Consider the following 19079-nt stretch of genomic DNA (forward strand, 5'->3'; position numbering starts at 1 on the left):
GGCATCATGTATCAGACACTAGCTGAATGATTTCAGCCATGTATGTTTGACTATGAAATGCTGTGGTGTATATGGATTCATTGTGAGAAGTAATTTCTAAAATGGGGTCACTTTGGGGGGGGTTTCTGCTGTTTTTGGTATGTTTGGTACTCTGAAAATTTTACCGCAAACTATTCTTGCAAAATCTGCATTCCAAAACCCGAATGGTGCTCTTATTTTCAAAGCCCTGCTGTGTGGCCAAATGGTAGTTTCTGAAGAAATATGATGCATCACCGCATTTTGTGAGAAATCTAACATTTCTAACATCCTAACAAAATAAAAGGAGGTTTGAAAATTAATGCTGACAAAAAGTACACACATGAAAAATGCTATTTATTAATGTATTTGTGTGTTGCGACAAGTTGGTTAAGGTACAAAATCCACAAGAAGTCAGGATGGCCGAGCGGTCTCTCTTGGAGGCGTGGGTTCAAATCCCACTTCTGACATCACCTTTTCGTTTCATGAAACTATACAGATTCCCTTCAGTTATTGATTAGATGGGGCTCAAACCAAACTTAGCAATGGGCCTTAAAAAACCTGATCCCAAAGTTATGACTACCTGGGAGTTTTTGGGGTGAATCTGAAATTGTCATCTATAAACGGAACTCTAGGATTGTGAAATAGGTTTTATGTGCATATGTTAGCTGTCTTGGCACCATAAAAATACTATGGGCGGTGAATGGGGAGGATTATTTCACCTCTTTGTGTTCTCTTTCCCTATTAGGTCGGAGATTCCACATCCTATGGGGCTGTTCTGGGAGATTTCTATAAACTGAATTGCAGGTAAGTCTAATTTCATATTTGTTTACCTCATTCCTCAATAGACCATAACAGTACTTAATAAACAAAAGCTGAAAAAGTAGGTAATCATAGATTAAAAAGTCTGAAATGCGCATGCGATACTGACATCTAAGTTTCAGCACATTTTGGGACAAACGTTTTCACATTGAAAGTTAACAATCATTAAAATATTTTCTCTAAATTTTTGTCTCCTTTTTTGCTCCAATTATTTGCATCTAATATCAAATAAAACTTGATTTAACATTATGCATGCACATTGTGTTTTATGTGCAACCATCATCTGTCTCATAAACACAGGGTTAGAATGAACATGATGAATAGAGTCAAATTGGAAATGTAAAAAAATCTGTCAAAATTGCATTTTTTTTCTACTCATTCACAAAGAGTTAATGAAAGTTATTAAACATGTACAACAAAATGGCAGGAGTTTCAAATAGAAATCATGCTGCAAAAACTAGTCAAAGCAAAAATAAAAATATACATTTTCAGGGGTTTCGCTTGACATTTGCCGAGTGTCAAACACTCCTAAAGTTGTTTGTGTTTGGCCGAAATAGCTCAGTTGGGAGAGCATTAGATTGAAGATCTAAAGGTCCCTGGTTCGATCCCGGGTTTCGGCAATATAATTTTTCTTCACTGTTTACATTTTAAGGAGAAAATGAACAAAGCACATGGGCTGATGACTGAAAGAAAATGAAAAAAGGCCTAAAAATCTTAACTATCTACAGAAAATAAAATGTTGACAAGATGAGAAATGGGAGCTTTTCCTTTTGAGCAAATTATTATTTTTTTTAATTTTTCCTCTATTTTGTTTATTTCCATTTCACTAAGCTGTAAGAGGATTTAATGGGAACCGGATAGCTGATACAGGCATCATGTATCAGACACTAGCTGAATGATTTCAGCCATGTATGTTTGACTATGAAATGCTGTGGTGTATATGGATTCATTGTGAGAAGTAATTTCTAAAATGGGGTCACTTTGGGGGGGTTTCTGCTGTTTTTGGTATGTTTGGTACTCTGAAAATTTTACCGCAAACTATTCTTGCAAAATCTGCATTCCAAAACCCAAATGGTGCTCTTATTTTCAAAGCCCTGCTGTGTGGCCAAATGGTAGTTTCTGAAGAAATATGATGCATCACCGCATTTTGTGAGAAATCTAACATTTCTAACATCCTAACAAAATAAAAGGAGGTTTGAAAATTAATGCTGACAAAAAGTACACACATGAAAAATGCTATTTATTAATGTTTTTGTGTGTTGCGACAAGTTGGTTAAGGTACAAAATCCACAAGAAGTCAGGATGGCCGAGCGGTCTAAGGCGCTGCGTTCAGGTCGCAGTCTCTCTTGGAGGCGTGGGTTCAAATCCCACTTCTGACATCACCTTTTCGTTTCATGAAACTATACAGATTCCCTTCAGTTATTGATTAGATGGGGCTCAAACCAAACTTAGCAATGGGCCTTAAAAAACCTGATCCCAAAGTTATGACTACCTGGGAGTTTTTGGGGTGAATCTGAAATTGTCATCTATATAACGGAACTCTAGGATTGTGAAATAGGTTTTATGTGCATATGTTAGCTGTCTTGGCACCATAAAAATACTATGGGCGGTGAATGGGGAGGATTATTTCACCTCTTTGTGTTCTCTTTCCCTATTAGGTCGGAGATTCCACATCCTATGGGGCTGTTCTGGGAGATTTCTATAAACTGAATTGCAGGTAAGTCTAATTTCATATTTGTTTACCTCATTCCTCAATAGACCATAACAGTACTTAATAAACAAAAGCTGAAAAAGTAGGTAATCATAGATTAAAAAGTCTGAAATGCGCATGCGATACTGACATCTAAGTTTCAGCACATTTTGGGACAAACGTTTTCACATTGAAAGTTAACAATCATTAAAATATTTTCTCTAAATTTTTGTCTCCTTTTTTGCTCCAATTATTTGCATCTAATATCAAATAAAACTTGATGTAACATTATGCATGCACATTGTGTTTTATGTGCAACCATCACCTGTCTCATAAACACAGGGTTAGAATGAACATGATGAATAGAGTCAAATTGGAAATGTAAAAAAATCTGTCAAAATTGCATTTTTTTTCTACTCATTCACAAAGAGTTAATGAAAGTTATTAAACATGTACAACAAAATGGCAGGAGTTTCAAATAGAAATCATGCTGCAAAAACTAGTCAAAGCAAAAATAAAAATATACATTTTGAGGGGTTTCGCTTGACATTTGCCGAGTGTCAAACACTCTTAAAGTTGTTTGAGTTTGGCCGAAATAGCTCAGTTGGGAGAGCGTTAGACTGAAGATCTAAAGATCCCGGGTTTCGGCAACATAATTTTTCTTCACTGTTTACATTTTAAGGAGAAAATGAACAAAGCACATGGGCTGATGACTGAAAGAAAATGAAAAAAGGCCTAAAAATCTTAACTATCTACAGAAAATAAAATGTTGAAAAGATGAGAAATGGGAGCTTTTCCTTTTGAGCAAATTATTATTTTTTTTAATTTTTCCTCTATTTTGTTTATTTCCATTTCACTAAGCTGTAAGAGGATTTAATGGGAACCGGATAGCTGATACAGGCATCATGTATCAGACACTAGCTGAATGATTTCAGCCATGTATGTTTGACTATGAAATGCTGTGGTGTATATGGATTCATTGTGAGAAGTAATTTCTAAAATGGGGTCACTTTGGGGGGGGGGTTTCTGCTGTTTTTGGTATGTTTGGTACTCTGAAAATTTTACCGCAAACTATTCTTGCAAAATCTGCATTCCAAAACCCGAATGGTGCTCTTATTTTCAAAGCCCTGCTGTGTGGCCAAATGGTAGTTTCTGAAGAAATATGATGCATCACCGCATTTTGTGAGAAATCTAACATTTCTAACATCCTAACAAAATAAAAGGAGGTTTGAAAATTAATGCTGACAAAAAGTACACACATGAAAAATGCTATTTATTAATGTTTTTGTGTGTTGCGACAAGTTGGTTAAGGTACAAAATCTACAAGAAGTCAGGATGGCCGAGCGGTCTAAGGCGCTGCGTTCAGGTCGCAGTCTCTCTTGGAGGCGTGGGTTCAAATCCCACTTCTGACATCACCTTTTCGTTTCATGAAACTATACAGATTCCCTTCAGTTATTGATTAGATGGGGCTCAAACCAAACTTAGCAATGGGCCTTAAAAAACCTGATCCCAAAGTTATGACTACCTGGGAGTTTTTGGGGTGAATCTGAAATTGTCATCTATAAACGGAACTCTAGGATTGTGAAATAGGTTTTATGTGCATATGTTAGCTGTCTTGGCACCATAAAAATGCTATGGGCGGTGAATGGGGAGGATTATTTCACCTCTTTGTGTTCTCTTTCCCTATTAGGTAAGATTCCACATCCTATGGGGCTGTTCTGGGAGATTTCTATAAACTGAATTGCAGGTAAGTCTAATTTCATATTTGTTTACCTCATTCCTCAATAGACCATAACAGTACTTAATAAACAAAAGCTGAAAAAGTAGGTAATCATAGATTAAAAAGTCTGAAATGCGCATGCGATACTGACATCTAAGTTTCAGCACATTTTGGGACAAACGTTTTCACATTGAAAGTTAACAATCATTAAAATATTTTCTCTAAATTTTTGTCTCCTTTTTTGCTCCAATTATTTGCATCTAATATCAAATAAAACTTGATTTAACATTATGCATGCACATTGTGTTTTATGTGCAACCATCACCTGTCTCATAAACACAGGGTTAGAATGAACATGATGAATAGAGTCAAATTGGAAATGTAAAAAAATCTGTCAAAATTGCATTTTTTTTCTACTCATTCACAAAGAGTTAATGAAAGTTATTAAACATGTACAACAAAATGGCAGGAGTTTCAAATAGAAATCATGCTGCAAAAACTAGTCAAAGCAAAAATAAAAATATACATTTTCAGGGGTTTCGCTTGACATTTGCCGAGTGTCAAACACTCCTAAAGTTGTTTGTGTTTGGCCGAAATAGCTCAGTTGGGAGAGCATTAGATTGAAGATCTAAAGGTCCCTGGTTCGATCCCGGGTTTCGGCAATATAATTTTTCTTCACTGTTTACATTTTAAGGAGAAAATGAACAAAGCACATGGGCTGATGACTGAAAGAAAATGAAAAAAGGCCTAAAAATCTTAACTATCTACAGAAAATAAAATGTTGACAAGATGAGAAATGGGAGCTTTTCCTTTTGAGCAAATTATTATTTTTTTTAATTTTTCCTCTATTTTGTTTATTTCCATTTCACTAAGCTGTAAGAGGATTTAATGGGAACCGGATAGCTGATACAGGCATCATGTATCAGACACTAGCTGAATGATTTCAGCCATGTATGTTTGACTATGAAATGCTGTGGTGTATATGGATTCATTGTGAGAAGTAATTTCTAAAATGGGGTCACTTTGGGGGGGTTTCTGCTGTTTTTGGTATGTTTGGTACTCTGAAAATTTTACCGCAAACTATTCTTGCAAAATCTGCATTCCAAAACCCAAATGGTGCTCTTATTTTCAAAGCCCTGCTGTGTGGCCAAATGGTAGTTTCTGAAGAAATATGATGCATCACCGCATTTTGTGAGAAATCTAACATTTCTAACATCCTAACAAAATAAAAGGAGGTTTGAAAATTAATGCTGACAAAAAGTACACACATGAAAAATGCTATTTATTAATGTTTTTGTGTGTTGCGACAAGTTGGTTAAGGTACAAAATCCACAAGAAGTCAGGATGGCCGAGCGGTCTAAGGCGCTGCGTTCAGGTCGCAGTCTCTCTTGGAGGCGTGGGTTCAAATCCCACTTCTGACATCACCTTTTCGTTTCATGAAACTATACAGATTCCCTTCAGTTATTGATTAGATGGGGCTCAAACCAAACTTAGCAATGGGCCTTAAAAAACCTGATCCCAAAGTTATGACTACCTGGGAGTTTTTGGGGTGAATCTGAAATTGTCATCTATATAACGGAACTCTAGGATTGTGAAATAGGTTTTATGTGCATATGTTAGCTGTCTTGGCACCATAAAAATACTATGGGCGGTGAATGGGGAGGATTATTTCACCTCTTTGTGTTCTCTTTCCCTATTAGGTCGGAGATTCCACATCCTATGGGGCTGTTCTGGGAGATTTCTATAAACTGAATTGCAGGCAAGTCTAATTTCATATTTGTTTACCTCATTCCTCAATAGACCATAACAGTACTTAATAAACAAAAGCTGAAAAAGTAGGTAATCATAGATTAAAAAGTCTGAAATGCGCATGCGATACTGACATCTAAGTTTCAGCACATTTTGGGACAAACGTTTTCACATTGAAAGTTAACAATCATTAAAATATTTTCTCTAAATTTTTGTCTCCTTTTTTGCTCCAATTATTTGCATCTAATATCAAATAAAACTTGATGTAACATTATGCATGCACATTGTGTTTTATGTGCAACCATCACCTGTCTCATAAACACAGGGTTAGAATGAACATGATGAATAGAGTCAAATTGGAAATGTAAAAAAATCTGTCAAAATTGCATTTTTTTTCTACTCATTCACAAAGAGTTAATGAAAGTTATTAAACATGTACAACAAAATGGCAGGAGTTTCAAATAGAAATCATGCTGCAAAAACTAGTCAAAGCAAAAATAAAAATATACATTTTGAGGGGTTTCGCTTGACATTTGCCGAGTGTCAAACACTCTTAAAGTTGTTTGAGTTTGGCCGAAATAGCTCAGTTGGGAGAGCGTTAGACTGAAGATCTAAAGATCCCGGGTTTCGGCAACATAATTTTTCTTCACTGTTTACATTTTAAGGAGAAAATGAACAAAGCACATGGGCTGATGACTGAAAGAAAATGAAAAAAGGCCTAAAAATCTTAACTATCTACAGAAAATAAAATGTTGAAAAGATGAGAAATGGGAGCTTTTCCTTTTGAGCAAATTATTATTTTTTTTAATTTTTCCTCTATTTTGTTTATTTCCATTTCACTAAGCTGTAAGAGGATTTAATGGGAACCGGATAGCTGATACAGGCATCATGTATCAGACACTAGCTGAATGATTTCAGCCATGTATGTTTGACTATGAAATGCTGTGGTGTATATGGATTCATTGTGAGAAGTAATTTCTAAAATGGGGTCACTTTGGGGGGGGGTTTCTGCTGTTTTTGGTATGTTTGGTACTCTGAAAATTTTACCGCAAACTATTCTTGCAAAATCTGCATTCCAAAACCCGAATGGTGCTCTTATTTTCAAAGCCCTGCTGTGTGGCCAAATGGTAGTTTCTGAAGAAATATGATGCATCACCGCATTTTGTGAGAAATCTAACATTTCTAACATCCTAACAAAATAAAAGGAGGTTTGAAAATTAATGCTGACAAAAAGTACACACATGAAAAATGCTATTTATTAATGTTTTTGTGTGTTGCGACAAGTTGGTTAAGGTACAAAATCTACAAGAAGTCAGGATGGCCGAGCGGTCTAAGGCGCTGCGTTCAGGTCGCAGTCTCTCTTGGAGGCGTGGGTTCAAATCCCACTTCTGACATCACCTTTTCGTTTCATGAAACTATACAGATTCCCTTCAGTTATTGATTAGATGGGGCTCAAACCAAACTTAGCAATGGGCCTTAAAAAACCTGATCCCAAAGTTATGACTACCTGGGAGTTTTTGGGGTGAATCTGAAATTGTCATCTATAAACGGAACTCTAGGATTGTGAAATAGGTTTTATGTGCATATGTTAGCTGTCTTGGCACCATAAAAATACTATGGGCGGTGAATGGGGAGGATTATTTCACCTCTTTGTGTTCTCTTTCCCTATTAGGTCGGAGATTCCACATCCTATGGGGCTGTTCTGGGAGATTTCTATAAACTGAATTGCAGGTAAGTCTAATTTCATATTTGTTTACCTCATTCCTCAATAGACCATAACAGTACTTAATAAACAAAAGCTGAAAAAGTAGGTAATCATAGATTAAAAAGTCTGAAATGCGCATGCGATACTGACATCTAAGTTTCAGCACATTTTGGGACAAACGTTTTCACATTGAAAGTTAACAATCATTAAAATATTTTCTCTAAATTTTTGTCTCCTTTTTTGCTCCAATTATTTGCATCTAATATCAAATAAAACTTGATTTAACATTATGCATGCACATTGTGTTTTATGTGCAACCATCATCTGTCTCATAAACACAGGGTTAGAATGAACATGATGAATAGAGTCAAATTGGAAATGTAAAAAAATCTGTCAAAATTGCATTTTTTTTCTACTCATTCACAAAGAGTTAATGAAAGTTATTAAACATGTACAACAAAATGGCAGGAGTTTCAAATAGAAATCATGCTGCAAAAACTAGTCAAAGCAAAAATAAAAATATACATTTTCAGGGGTTTCGCTTGACATTTGCCGAGTGTCAAACACTCCTAAAGTTGTTTGTGTTTGGCCGAAATAGCTCAGTTGGGAGAGCATTAGATTGAAGATCTAAAGGTCCCTGGTTCGATCCCGGGTTTCGGCAATATAATTTTTCTTCACTGTTTACATTTTAAGGAGAAAATGAACAAAGCACATGGGCTGATGACTGAAAGAAAATGAAAAAAGGCCTAAAAATCTTAACTATCTACAGAAAATAAAATGTTGACAAGATGAGAAATGGGAGCTTTTCCTTTTGAGCAAATTATTATTTTTTTTAATTTTTCCTCTATTTTGTTTATTTCCATTTCACTAAGCTGTAAGAGGATTTAATGGGAACCGGATAGCTGATACAGGCATCATGTATCAGACACTAGCTGAATGATTTCAGCCATGTATGTTTGACTATGAAATGCTGTGGTGTATATGGATTCATTGTGAGAAGTAATTTCTAAAATGGGGTCACTTTGGGGGGGTTTCTGCTGTTTTTGGTATGTTTGGTACTCTGAAAATTTTACCGCAAACTATTCTTGCAAAATCTGCATTCCAAAACCCAAATGGTGCTCTTATTTTCAAAGCCCTGCTGTGTGGCCAAATGGTAGTTTCTGAAGAAATATGATGCATCACCGCATTTTGTGAGAAATCTAACATTTCTAACATCCTAACAAAATAAAAGGAGGTTTGAAAATTAATGCTGACAAAAAGTACACACATGAAAAATGCTATTTATTAATGTTTTTGTGTGTTGCGACAAGTTGGTTAAGGTACAAAATCCACAAGAAGTCAGGATGGCCGAGCGGTCTAAGGCGCTGCGTTCAGGTCGCAGTCTCTCTTGGAGGCGTGGGTTCAAATCCCACTTCTGACATCACCTTTTCGTTTCATGAAACTATACAGATTCCCTTCAGTTATTGATTAGATGGGGCTCAAACCAAACTTAGCAATGGGCCTTAAAAAACCTGATCCCAAAGTTATGACTACCTGGGAGTTTTTGGGGTGAATCTGAAATTGTCATCTATATAACGGAACTCTAGGATTGTGAAATAGGTTTTATGTGCATATGTTAGCTGTCTTGGCACCATAAAAATACTATGGGCGGTGAATGGGGAGGATTATTTCACCTCTTTGTGTTCTCTTTCCCTATTAGGTCGGAGATTCCACATCCTATGGGGCTGTTCTGGGAGATTTCTATAAACTGAATTGCAGGTAAGTCTAATTTCATATTTGTTTACCTCATTCCTCAATAGACCATAACAGTACTTAATAAACAAAAGCTGAAAAAGTAGGTAATCATAGATTAAAAAGTCTGAAATGCGCATGCGATACTGACATCTAAGTTTCAGCACATTTTGGGACAAACGTTTTCACATTGAAAGTTAACAATCATTAAAATATTTTCTCTAAATTTTTGTCTCCTTTTTTGCTCCAATTATTTGCATCTAATATCAAATAAAACTTGATGTAACATTATGCATGCACATTGTGTTTTATGTGCAACCATCACCTGTCTCATAAACACAGGGTTAGAATGAACATGATGAATAGAGTCAAATTGGAAATGTAAAAAAATCTGTCAAAATTGCATTTTTTTTCTACTCATTCACAAAGAGTTAATGAAAGTTATTAAACATGTACAACAAAATGGCAGGAGTTTCAAATAGAAATCATGCTGCAAAAACTAGTCAAAGCAAAAATAAAAATATACATTTTGAGGGGTTTCGCTTGACATTTGCCGAGTGTCAAACACTCTTAAAGTTGTTTGAGTTTGGCCGAAATAGCTCAGTTGGGAGAGCGTTAGACTGAAGATCTAAAGATCCCGGGTTTCGGCAACATAATTTTTCTTCACTGTTTACATTTTAAGGAGAAAATGAACAAAGCACATGGGCTGATGACTGAAAGAAAATGAAAAAAGGCCTAAAAATCTTAACTATCTACAGAAAATAAAATGTTGAAAAGATGAGAAATGGGAGCTTTTCCTTTTGAGCAAATTATTATTTTTTTTAATTTTTCCTCTATTTTGTTTATTTCCATTTCACTAAGCTGTAAGAGGATTTAATGGGAACCGGATAGCTGATACAGGCATCATGTATCAGACACTAGCTGAATGATTTCAGCCATGTATGTTTGACTATGAAATGCTGTGGTGTATATGGATTCATTGTGAGAAGTAATTTCTAAAATGGGGTCACTTTGGGGGGGGGGTTTCTGCTGTTTTTGGTATGTTTGGTACTCTGAAAATTTTACCGCAAACTATTCTTGCAAAATCTGCATTCCAAAACCCGAATGGTGCTCTTATTTTCAAAGCCCTGCTGTGTGGCCAAATGGTAGTTTCTGAAGAAATATGATGCATCACCGCATTTTGTGAGAAATCTAACATTTCTAACATCCTAACAAAATAAAAGGAGGTTTGAAAATTAATGCTGACAAAAAGTACACACATGAAAAATGCTATTTATTAATGTTTTTGTGTGTTGCGACAAGTTGGTTAAGGTACAAAATCTACAAGAAGTCAGGATGGCCGAGCGGTCTAAGGCGCTGCGTTCAGGTCGCAGTCTCTCTTGGAGGCGTGGGTTCAAATCCCACTTCTGACATCACCTTTTCGTTTCATGAAACTATACAGATTCCCTTCAGTTATTGATTAGATGGGGCTCAAACCAAACTTAGCAATGGGCCTTAAAAAACCTGATCCCAAAGTTATGACTACCTGGGAGTTTTTGGGGTGAATCTGAAATTGTCATCTATAAACGGAACTCTAGGATTGTGAAATAGGTTTTATGTGCATATGTTAGCTGTCTTGGCACCATAAAAATGCTATGGGCGGTGAATGGGGAGGATTATTTCACCTCTTTGTGTTCTCTTTCCCTATTAGGTAAGATTCCACATCCTATGGGGCTGTTCTGGGAGATTTCTATAAACTGAATTGCAGGTAAGTCTAATTTCATATTTGTTTACCTCATTCCTCAATAGACCATAACAGTACTTAATAAACAAAAGCTGAAAAAGTAGGTAATCATAGATTAAAAAGTCTGAAATGCGCATGCGATACTGACATCTAAGTTTCAGCACATTTTGGGACAAACGTTTTCACATTGAAAGTTAACAATCATTAAAATATTTTCTCTAAATTTTTGTCTCCTTTTTTGCTCCAATTATTTGCATCTAATATCAAATAAAACTTGATTTAACATTATGCATGCACATTGTGTTTTATGTGCAACCATCACCTGTCTCATAAACACAGGGTTAGAATGAACATGATGAATAGAGTCAAATTGGAAATGTAAAAAAATCTGTCAAAATTGCATTTTTTTTCTACTCATTCACAAAGAGTTAATGAAAGTTATTAAACATGTACAACAAAATGGCAGGAGTTTCAAATAGAAATCATGCTGCAAAAACTAGTCAAAGCAAAAATAAAAATATACATTTTCAGGGGTTTCGCTTGACATTTGCCGAGTGTCAAACACTCCTAAAGTTGTTTGTGTTTGGCCGAAATAGCTCAGTTGGGAGAGCATTAGATTGAAGATCTAAAGGTCCCTGGTTCGATCCCGGGTTTCGGCAATATAATTTTTCTTCACTGTTTACATTTTAAGGAGAAAATGAACAAAGCACATGGGCTGATGACTGAAAGAAAATGAAAAAAGGCCTAAAAATCTTAACTATCTACAGAAAATAAAATGTTGACAAGATGAGAAATGGGAGCTTTTCCTTTTGAGCAAATTATTATTTTTTTTAATTTTTCCTCTATTTTGTTTATTTCCATTTCACTAAGCTGTAAGAGGATTTAATGGGAACCGGATAGCTGATACAGGCATCATGTATCAGACACTAGCTGAATGATTTCAGCCATGTATGTTTGACTATGAAATGCTGTGGTGTATATGGATTCATTGTGAGAAGTAATTTCTAAAATGGGGTCACTTTGGGGGGGTTTCTGCTGTTTTTGGTATGTTTGGTACTCTGAAAATTTTACCGCAAACTATTCTTGCAAAATCTGCATTCCAAAACCCAAATGGTGCTCTTATTTTCAAAGCCCTGCTGTGTGGCCAAATGGTAGTTTCTGAAGAAATATGATGCATCACCGCATTTTGTGAGAAATCTAACATTTCTAACATCCTAACAAAATAAAAGGAGGTTTGAAAATTAATGCTGACAAAAAGTACACACATGAAAAATGCTATTTATTAATGTTTTTGTGTGTTGCGACAAGTTGGTTAAGGTACAAAATCCACAAGAAGTCAGGATGGCCGAGCGGTCTAAGGCGCTGCGTTCAGGTCGCAGTCTCTCTTGGAGGCGTGGGTTCAAATCCCACTTCTGACATCACCTTTTCGTTTCATGAAACTATACAGATTCCCTTCAGTTATTGATTAGATGGGGCTCAAACCAAACTTAGCAATGGGCCTTAAAAAACCTGATCCCAAAGTTATGACTACCTGGGAGTTTTTGGGGTGAATCTGAAATTGTCATCTATATAACGGAACTCTAGGATTGTGAAATAGGTTTTATGTGCATATGTTAGCTGTCTTGGCACCATAAAAATACTATGGGCGGTGAATGGGGAGGATTATTTCACCTCTTTGTGTTCTCTTTCCCTATTAGGTCGGAGATTCCACATCCTATGGGGCTGTTCTGGGAGATTTCTATAAACTGAATTGCAGGTAAGTCTAATTTCATATTTGTTTACCTCATTCCTCAATAGACCATAACAGTACTTAATAAACAAAAGCTGAAAAAGTAGGTAATCATAGATTAAAAAGTCTGAAATGCGCATGCGATACTGACATCTAAGTTTCAGCACATTTTGGGACAAACGTTTTCACATTGAAAGTTAACAATCATTAAAATATTTTCTCTAAATTTTTGTCTCCTTTTTTGCTCCAATTATTTGCATCTAATATCAAATAAAACTTGATGTAACATTATGCATGCACATTGTGTTTTATGTGCAACCATCACCTGTCTCATAAACACAGGGTTAGAATGAACATGATGAATAGAGTCAAATTGGAAATGTAAAAAAATCTGTCAAAATTGCATTTTTTTTCTACTCATTCACAAAGAGTTAATGAAAGTTATTAAACATGTACAACAAAATGGCAGGAGTTTCAAATAGAAATCATGCTGCAAAAACTAGTCAAAGCAAAAATAAAAATATACATTTTGAGGGGTTTCGCTTGACATTTGCCGAGTGTCAAACACTCTTAAAGTTGTTTGAGTTTGGCCGAAATAGCTCAGTTGGGAGAGCGTTAGACTGAAGATCTAAAGATCCCGGGTTTCGGCAACATAATTTTTCTTCACTGTTTACATTTTAAGGAGAAAATGAACAAAGCACATGGGCTGATGACTGAAAGAAAATGAAAAAAGGCCTAAAAATCTTAACTATCTACAGAAAATAAAATGTTGAAAAGATGAGAAATGGGAGCTTTTCCTTTTGAGCAAATTATTATTTTTTTTAATTTTTCCTCTATTTTGTTTATTTCCATTTCACTAAGCTGTAAGAGGATTTAATGGGAACCGGATAGCTGATACAGGCATCATGTATCAGACACTAGCTGAATGATTTCAGCCATGTATGTTTGACTATGAAATGCTGTGGTGTATATGGATTCATTGTGAGAAGTAATTTCTAAAATGGGGTCACTTTGGGGGGGGGTTTCTGCTGTTTTTGGTATGTTTGGTACTCTGAAAATTTTACCGCAAACTATTCTTGCAAAATCTGCATTCCAAAACCCGAATGGTGCTCTTATTTTCAAAGCCCTGCTGTGTGGCCAAATGGTAGTTTCTGAAGAAATATGATGCATCACCGCATTTTGTGAGAAATCTAACATTTCTAACATCCTAACAAAATAAAAGGAGGTTTGAAAATTAATGCTGACAAAAAGTACACACATGAAAAATGCTATTTATTAATGTTTTTGTGTGTTGCGACAAGTTGGTTAAGGTACAAAATCTACAAGAAGTCAGGATGGCCGAGCGGTCTAAGGCGCTGCGTTCAGGTCGCAGTCTCTCTTGGAGGCGTGGGTTCAAATCCCACTTCTGACATCACCTTTTCGTTTCATGAAACTATACAGATTCCCTTCAGTTATTGATTAGATGGGGCTCAAACCAAACTTAGCAATGGGCCTTAAAAAACCTGATCCCAAAGTTATGACTACCTGGGAGTTTTTGGGGTGAATCTGAAATTGTCATCTATAAACGGAACTCTAGGATTGTGAAATAGGTTTTATGTGCATATGTTAGCTGTCTTGGCACCATAAAAATGCTATGGGCGGTGAATGGGGAGGATTATTTCACCTCTTTGTGTTCTCTTTCCCTATTAGGTAAGATTCCACATCCTATGGGGCTGTTCTGGGAGATTTCTATAAACTGAATTGCAGGTAAGTCTAATTTCATATTTGTTTACCTCATTCCTCAATAGACCATAACAGTACTTAATAAACAAAAGCTGAAAAAGTAGGTAATCATAGATTAAAAAGTCTGAAATGCGCATGCGATACTGACATCTAAGTTTCAGCACATTTTGGGACAAACGTTTTCACATTGAAAGTTAACAATCATTAAAATATTTTCTCTAAATTTTTGTCTCCTTTTTTTCTCCAATTATTTGCATCTAATATCAAATAAAACTTGATGTAACATTATGCATGCACATTGTGTTTTATGTGCAACCATCACCTGTCTCATAAACACAGGGTTAGAATGAACATGATGAATAGAGTCAAATTGGAAATGTAAAAAAATCTGTCAAAATTGCATTTTTTTTCTACTCATTCACAAAGAGTTAATGAAAGTTATTAAACATGTACAACAAAATGGCAGGAGTTTCAAATAGAAATCATGCTGCAAAAACTAGTCAAAGCAAAAATAAAAATATACATTTTCAGGGGTTTCGCTTGACATTTGCCGAGTGTCAAACACTCCTAAAGTTGTTTGTGTTTGGCCGAAATAGCTCAGTTGGGAGAGCGTTAGACTGAAGATCTAAAGGTCCCTGGTTCGATCCCGGGTTTCGGCAACATAATTTTTCTTCACTGTTTACATTTTAAGGAGAAAATGAACAAAGCACATGGGCTGATTATTATTATTATTATTATACATTTTTATAGCGCCATTTATTCCATGGCGCTTTACATGTGAATACGGGGCAAATATACGGGGCTGATGACTGAAAGAAAATGAAAAAAAGGCCTAAAAATCTTAACTATCTACAGAAAATAAAATGTTGAAAAGATGAGAAATGGGAGCTTTTCCTTTTGAGCAAATTATTATTTTTTTTAATTTTTCCTCTATTTTGTTTATTTCCATTTCACTAAGCTGTAAGAGGATTTAATGGGAACCGGATAGCTGATACAGGCATCATGTATCAGACACTAGCTGAATGATTTCAGCCATGTATGTTTGACTATGAAATGCTGTGGTGTATATGGATTCATTGTGAGAAGTAATTTCTAAAATGGGGTCACTTTGGGGGGGGGGTTTCTGCTGTTTTTGGTACATTTGGTACTCTGAAAATTTTACCGCAAACTATTCTTGCAAAATCTGCATTCCAAAACCCGAATGGTGCTCTTATTTTCAAAGCCCTGCTGTGTGGCCAAATGGTAGTTTCTGAAGAAATATGATGCATCACCGCATTTTGTGAGAAATCTAACATTTCTAACATCCTAACAAAATAAAAGGAGGTTTGAAAATTAATGCTGACAAAAAGTACACACATGAAAAATGCTATTTATTAATGTTTTTGTGTGTTGCGACAAGTTGGTTTAAGGGTATAAGCAGTCAAAGAATAAAAATGACTAATATTTCAAAATTTTAAGCAAACTTTAGATATTTTCACAGAAAAAAACTAAAAGTTTATTGACCTAAATTTACAGTTAATGTAAAGTACAATGTGTCACAAAAAACACTTTCAGAATTACGGGGATATGTAGAAGCATTCCAGAGTTATTACTGCATAAGGTGATACATGTCATATTTTTTAACAAATGGGGCTTGGCCTTTTAGCTCAAAATAGGCTTTATAACTAATAGTTTAAACAAATGTATAGAAATAAAAACTGTAATATTAATTATTTTAAAATAATTTTCAATGACAATTGATGGTCATATTTCTGCTGACTAATTTGGAAAGAGTTAAGGTACAAAATCCACAAGAAGTCAGGATGGCCGAGCGGTCTAAGGCGCTGCGTTCAGGTCGCAGTCTCTCTTGGAGGCGTGGGTTCAAATCCCACTTCTGACATCACCTTTTCGTTTCATGAAACTATACAGATTCCCTTCAGTTATTGATTAGATGGGGCTCAAACCAAACTTAGCAATGGGCCTTAAAAAACCTGATCCCAAAGTTATGACTACCTGGGAGTTTTTGGGGTGAATCTGAAATTGTCATCTATAAACGGAACTCTAGGATTGTGAAATAGGTTTTATGTGCATATGTTAGCTGTCTTGGCACCATAAAAATACTATGGGCGGTGAATGGGGAGGATTATTTCACCTCTTTGTGTTCTCTTTCCCTATTAGGTCGGAGATTCCACATCCTATGGGGCTGTTCTGGGAGATTTCTATAAACTGAATTGCAGGTAAGTCTAATTTCATATTTGTTTACCTCATTCCTCAATAGACCATAACAGTACTTAATAAACAAAAGCTGAAAAAGTAGGTAATCATAGATTAAAAAGTCTGAAATGCGCATGCGATACTGACATCTAAGTTTCAGCACATTTTGGGACAAACGTTTTCACATTGAAAGTTAACAATCATTAAAATATTTTCTCTAAATTTTTGTCTCCTTTTTTGCTCCAATTATTTGCATCTAATATCAAATAAAACTTGATGTAACATTATGCATGCACATTGTGTTTTATGTGCAACCATCACCTGTCTCATAAACACAGGGTTAGAATGAACATGATGAATAGAGTCAAATTGGAAATGTAAAAAAATCTGTCAAAATTGCATTTTTTTTCTACTCATTCACAAAGAGTTAATGAAAGTTATTAAACATGTACAACAAAATGGCAGGAGTTTCAAATAGAAATCATGCTGCAAAAACTAGTCAAAGCAAAAATAAAAATATACATTTTCAGGGGTTTCGCTTGACATTTGCCGAGTGTCAAACACTCCTAAAGTTGTTTGTGTTTGGCCGAAATAGCTCAGTTGGGAGAGCGTTAGACTGAAGATCTAAAGGTCCCTGGTTCGATCCCGGGTTTCGGCAACATAATTTTTCTTCACTGTTTACATTTTAAGGAGAAAATGAACAAAGCACATGGGCTGATTATTATTATTATTATACATTTTTATAGCGCCATTTATTCCATGGCGCTTTACATGTGAATACGGGGCAAATATACGGGGCTGATGACTGAAAGAAAATGAAAAAAAGGCCTAAAAATCTTAACTATCTACAGAAAATAAAATGTTGAAAAGATGAGAAATGGGAGCTTTTCCTTTTGAGCAAATTATTATTTTTTTTAATTTTTCCTCTATTTTGTTTATTTCCATTTCACTAAGCTGTAAGAGGATTTAATGGGAACCGGATAGCTGATACAGGCATCATGTATCAGACACTAGCTGAATGATTTCAGCCATGTATGTTTGACTATGAAATGCTGTGGTGTATATGGATTCATTGTGAGAAGTAATTTCTAAAATGGGGTCACTTTGGGGGGGGTTTCTGCTGTTTTTGGTACATTTGGTACTCTGAAAATTTTACCGCAAACTATTCTTGCAAAATCTGCATTCCAAAACCCGAATGGTGCTCTTATTTTCAAAGCCCTGCTGTGTGGCCAAATGGTAGTTTCTGAAGAAATATGATGCATCACCGCATTTTGTGAGAAATCTAACATTTCTAACATCCTAACAAAATAAAAGGAGGTTTGAAAATTAATGCTGACAAAAAGTACACACATGAAAAATGCTATTTATTAACCCCTTTCTGCCATTGGACGTAATATTCCGTCCATGTGGGGTGGGCCTTAATTCCCAAGGACGGAATATTACGTCCAGCGCGATCGGCCGCGCTCACGGGGGGAGCGCGGCCGATCGCGGCCGGGTGTCAGCTGCTTATCGCAGCTGACATCCGGCACTATGTGCCAGGAGCGGTCACGGACCGCCCCCGGCACATTAACCCCCGGCACACCGCGATCAAAGATGATCGCGATGTGCCGGCGGTGCAGGGAAGCATCGCGCAGGGAGGGGGCTCCCTGCGGGCTTCCCTGAGACCCCCGCAGCAACGCGATGTGATCGCTTTGCTCCGGGGGTCTCCTACCTCCCTCCCTGCAGTAAGTCCCGGATCCAAAATGGCCGCGGATCCGGGTCCTGCAGGGAGGGAGGTGGCTTACCAAGTGCCTGCTCAGAGCAGGCACTTGGTAACGCTGCACTGCTCTCAGACAGATCGGTGATCTGTCAGAGTGCTGTGCAAACTGGCAGATCACCGATCTGTATTGTCCCCCCCTGGGGCAAAGTAAAAAAGTAAAAAAAAAAATTTCCAAGTGTGTAAAAAAAAAAAAAAAAAAAAATCCTAAATAATGAAAAAAAAAAAAAAAATATTATTCCCATAAATACATTTCTTTATCTAAATAAAAAAAACAAAACAATAAAAGTACACATATTTAGTATCTCCGCGTCCGTAACGACCCGACCTATAAAACTGGCCCACTAGTTAACCCCTTCAGTAAACACCGTAAGAAAAAAAAAAAAAAACGAGGCAAAAAACAATGCTTTATTATCATACCGCCAAACATAAAGTGGAATAACACGCGATCAAAAAGACGGATATAAATATCCATGGTACCGCTGAAAGCGTCATCTTGTCCCGCAAAAAACGAGCCACCATAC

General features: G+C 36.1%; 15 non-coding genes across 15 annotated transcripts; all 15 read left to right on the top strand.

Moving 5' to 3' along the window:
* Window positions 1–1384: 1384 nt before the first annotated feature.
* TRNAF-GAA (transfer RNA phenylalanine (anticodon GAA)) lies at window positions 1385–1457 on the top strand. The gene has a single exon. It is a non-coding gene; the product is annotated as a tRNA-Phe (tRNA).
* Window positions 1458–2133: 676 nt separating this feature from the next.
* On the top strand, window positions 2134–2216 carry TRNAL-CAG (transfer RNA leucine (anticodon CAG)). The gene has a single exon. It is a non-coding gene; the product is annotated as a tRNA-Leu (tRNA).
* A 1640-nt stretch (window positions 2217–3856) lies between these two features.
* On the top strand, window positions 3857–3939 carry TRNAL-CAG (transfer RNA leucine (anticodon CAG)). The gene has a single exon. It is a non-coding gene; the product is annotated as a tRNA-Leu (tRNA).
* An 897-nt stretch (window positions 3940–4836) lies between these two features.
* Window positions 4837–4909, top strand: TRNAF-GAA (transfer RNA phenylalanine (anticodon GAA)). Its single transcript has one exon. It is a non-coding gene; the product is annotated as a tRNA-Phe (tRNA).
* A 676-nt stretch (window positions 4910–5585) lies between these two features.
* Window positions 5586–5668, top strand: TRNAL-CAG (transfer RNA leucine (anticodon CAG)). Its single transcript has one exon. It is a non-coding gene; the product is annotated as a tRNA-Leu (tRNA).
* A 1639-nt stretch (window positions 5669–7307) lies between these two features.
* On the top strand, window positions 7308–7390 carry TRNAL-CAG (transfer RNA leucine (anticodon CAG)). Its single transcript has one exon. It is a non-coding gene; the product is annotated as a tRNA-Leu (tRNA).
* Window positions 7391–8289: 899 nt separating this feature from the next.
* Window positions 8290–8362, top strand: TRNAF-GAA (transfer RNA phenylalanine (anticodon GAA)). Its single transcript has one exon. It is a non-coding gene; the product is annotated as a tRNA-Phe (tRNA).
* A 676-nt stretch (window positions 8363–9038) lies between these two features.
* TRNAL-CAG (transfer RNA leucine (anticodon CAG)) lies at window positions 9039–9121 on the top strand. The gene has a single exon. It is a non-coding gene; the product is annotated as a tRNA-Leu (tRNA).
* Window positions 9122–10761: 1640 nt separating this feature from the next.
* TRNAL-CAG (transfer RNA leucine (anticodon CAG)) lies at window positions 10762–10844 on the top strand. The gene has a single exon. It is a non-coding gene; the product is annotated as a tRNA-Leu (tRNA).
* An 897-nt stretch (window positions 10845–11741) lies between these two features.
* Window positions 11742–11814, top strand: TRNAF-GAA (transfer RNA phenylalanine (anticodon GAA)). The gene has a single exon. It is a non-coding gene; the product is annotated as a tRNA-Phe (tRNA).
* A 676-nt stretch (window positions 11815–12490) lies between these two features.
* On the top strand, window positions 12491–12573 carry TRNAL-CAG (transfer RNA leucine (anticodon CAG)). Its single transcript has one exon. It is a non-coding gene; the product is annotated as a tRNA-Leu (tRNA).
* Window positions 12574–14212: 1639 nt separating this feature from the next.
* On the top strand, window positions 14213–14295 carry TRNAL-CAG (transfer RNA leucine (anticodon CAG)). The gene has a single exon. It is a non-coding gene; the product is annotated as a tRNA-Leu (tRNA).
* An 897-nt stretch (window positions 14296–15192) lies between these two features.
* TRNAF-GAA (transfer RNA phenylalanine (anticodon GAA)) lies at window positions 15193–15265 on the top strand. The gene has a single exon. It is a non-coding gene; the product is annotated as a tRNA-Phe (tRNA).
* Window positions 15266–16402: 1137 nt separating this feature from the next.
* On the top strand, window positions 16403–16485 carry TRNAL-CAG (transfer RNA leucine (anticodon CAG)). The gene has a single exon. It is a non-coding gene; the product is annotated as a tRNA-Leu (tRNA).
* Window positions 16486–17384: 899 nt separating this feature from the next.
* Window positions 17385–17457, top strand: TRNAF-GAA (transfer RNA phenylalanine (anticodon GAA)). The gene has a single exon. It is a non-coding gene; the product is annotated as a tRNA-Phe (tRNA).
* The last annotated feature ends 1622 nt before the right edge of the window (window positions 17458–19079 follow it).

The sequence above is a fragment of the Ranitomeya imitator genome, chromosome 10, assembly GCF_032444005.1.
Source record: "Ranitomeya imitator isolate aRanImi1 chromosome 10, aRanImi1.pri, whole genome shotgun sequence".
NCBI lineage: Eukaryota > Metazoa > Chordata > Amphibia > Anura > Dendrobatidae > Ranitomeya > Ranitomeya imitator.